We start from the raw sequence: 3038 nt of genomic DNA on the forward strand, positions 1-3038 counted from the left end.
CTTGACCAGGAATCAAATCCGGGAACTTCCAGTGTGCAGGCCTATGCTCTAACCATTGAGCACACTGGTCAGGGCCAACTTTCCTCTTTTTCAAAATTGTTTTGGCTATTCTTGGCCCTTTTTCGGTACATTTTAGAATCAGTTTCTCAATTTCTAAGTAAAAGCTTGCTGGAATTTTCACTGAGACTGCATTAAATTTATAGATCAATTCAGAGAGAGAATTATCTTCTTAACAATATTGAGTTTTCTAATCCATGAACTTGATATATCTCTCCATTTATATAGATCATTTTCTCTCATTAATGTTTTGTGGTTCTTAGCACACAAATCTTGCACATATTTTGTTTGATTGGAAGGTATTTTATGCTTTAAACCTGATTGCAAATGATATTGTGTATTCAATTTCCAATTTTTTACTGCTGGTATACAATCTTAATTGATTTTTGTATATCGATCATTCTATCCTGTAACCATGCTAAACTCTCTTATTAGTTATAGTAGCTTTTTTGTATTCTTTGGGATTTCCTACATAGAATATAATTTCATTTGTAAATAAAGAAAGCTTTATTCCTTCTTTTCCAATCTGTATGCCTTTTATTTCTTTTTCTTGACTTACTGCACTGGCTAACACCACCAGTACAGTGTTGAATAGAAGTGGTAAGATCAAATATGTTTGTTTTGTTCTTAATCTTGAGGGGGAAAGCATTCATTCTTTCACTATTAAAAATGATGTTAGCCCTTTCTGTGCTCCCCAGGGAGGGGTCCATATAGCGTTGTTCTAGGTTCCCATGTAACTTAAAGGGAAACTTTCACAATGTTCGGAGCCCTCAATGTCCTGCAAATGAAGGAGGTGGATGTCCTCAAATTCCTTGCAGCAGTAACCCACTTAGGTGACACCAACCTTGACTTCCAAATGGAACAGTACATCTACAAAAGGAAAATTGATGGCATCTACATCATAAATCTGAAGAGAACCTGGGAGAAGCTTCTGCTGGTAGCTCATGCCATTGTTGCCATTGAAAATCCCGCTGATGTCAATGTCATATTGTTCAGGAATACTGGCCAGTGAGCTGTGTTAAAGTTCGCTGCTGCCACTGGAGCCACTACTATTGCCAGCCACTTCACTCCTGGAACAGTCACCAACCAGATCCAGGTCTCCTTCTAGGAACTGAGACTTCTGATTGTCACTGATCCCTGGGCTGACCACCAGCCTGTCACAGAGGCGTCTTATGTGAACCTGCCCACCATTGCTCTGTGCAACACAGACTCTCCTCTGAGCTATGGACATTGCCATCCCTTGCAACAATAAGGGGGCTCACTCAGTGGGTCTGATGTAGTGGATGCTGGCCCGAGAAGTACTGCGCATTCAGAATCTTACAGGGATTCTAAAGAGATTGAAAAGGAAGAGCAGGCCGCTGCTTAAAAGGCTGTGACCAAGGAGGACTTTCAGGGTGAATGGAGGGCTCCAGCCCCTGAGTTCACTGCTGCTCAGCTTAAGGTTGCAGACTGGTCTGTGCCCATTCAGCAGTTTCCTACTGAAGCCTGGAGCGCTCAGCCTGCCACTGAAGACCGGTCTGCAGACCCTGCTGCTCAGGCCACCGAATGGCTGGGAACAACCACTGAGTGGTCCTAAGCCGTTCTCCCACAAACTCTTAACAGAATGGAAATAAGGTTGATGGAAAATAAACAATTTCTAAAAAAAACCAAAAAACTGTGTTAGCTATTGTTTTTTTATGATGCTCTAAATTAGGTTGAGGAAATTCCTTTCTCTTCATAATTTTCTGAGAGTTATTAATCATGAATGGATGTTGAATTTTGTCAAATGGTTTTTCTGCATCAAGTGAGATGAACATGATTTTTAATTTTTAGTCTATTAATGAAATGAATTACATTAATTAATTTCAAATATTGAACTGACCTTGTATTCATGGGAGAAACTTCATTTGATTATGATGCATTTTCTTATTTATTGCTGGATTTGATTTGTTAACGTTTTGGTAAGGATTTTGCACTGATGCTCATGGAGGATTTTGGTCTGTACCATTTTTTTCTTGTATTGTTTTTGTCTCCCACTGGTATCAGGATAATGTTGACCTTATAAAATGAATTAGAAACTGTTTCCTTCTCTTCTACTTTCTGGAAGAATTTATGTAGAATTGATATTATTTCTTCCTTAAGTGTTTGGTAGAATTCACCAATGAAGTAAACTTGGTCTAGAATTTTCTTTGTTGAAAGTTTTTAAACTAAGAATTCAATTTCTTTAATAGATATAGAAAAACTTAAGTTATCTAATCATTTTTTCATGAGCTCTGATGGTTTGTGTTTTTCAAAGAATTTGTCCATTCCATTTAAGTTGTCTAATTTATAGGCAGCAAGTTGTTCATAATATTCCCTTATCCTTTTAATGGCTATAAGCTCTGTAGCAATATCCCTTCTTTCACTGATGATATTGGTGATTTGTGTCTTCTCTGTTTGTCTCTTTTTCCCCTGGAATTAGGTTTATCAAAATTTAAAAAATCTTTTCAGAGAATCAGCTTTTGGTTTCATTGGTTTCCCTTACTGTTTTTCTGTTTTTAAGGTTATTGTTTTCTGCTCTTATCCTTATTATTTCCTGCTTTCTACTTGCTTTGGTTTTAATTTGCTTTTCTTTTTCCAGTTTCTTAACTTGGAAGCTTAGATTTTTATTTCAAAGCTTTCTTGTTTTCTTAAAATATAAATATTTAATGCTATAAAGTTCCCTCTATGCACTGCTTTATCTGTTTTTCAAAATGCTTAATTAATTTAAAATATTTTCTAAATTACCTTGTGATTTCTTCTTTTATCCTTAGGTTATTTAGAAGATTATGTAGCCTGGCTGGCATGGCTCAGTGGTTGAGCATCGACCTAGGATCCAGGAGGTGACGATTGGATTCCTGATCAGGGCACATGCCCGGTTTGTGGGCTTGATCCCCAGTCAGAGGCATGCAGGAGGCAGCCAATCAATGACTCTCTCATTATTGATGTTTCTATCTCTCTCTCCCTCTCTCTGAAATCAATAA

General features: G+C 37.4%; 1 pseudogene across 1 annotated transcript; it reads left to right on the top strand.

Annotated features, from left to right (window-relative positions):
• Positions 1–814: 814 nt before the first annotated feature.
• Positions 815–1633, top strand: LOC308552979 (small ribosomal subunit protein uS2 pseudogene; annotated as a pseudogene). The gene has a single exon. The product of its transcript is annotated as a small ribosomal subunit protein uS2 pseudogene (transcript).
• Positions 1634–3038: the final 1405 nt, after the last annotated feature.

The sequence above is a fragment of the Miniopterus schreibersii genome, assembly GCF_964146895.1.
Source record: "Miniopterus schreibersii genome assembly, chromosome: 2".
NCBI classification, from domain to species: domain Eukaryota; kingdom Metazoa; phylum Chordata; class Mammalia; order Chiroptera; family Miniopteridae; genus Miniopterus; species Miniopterus schreibersii.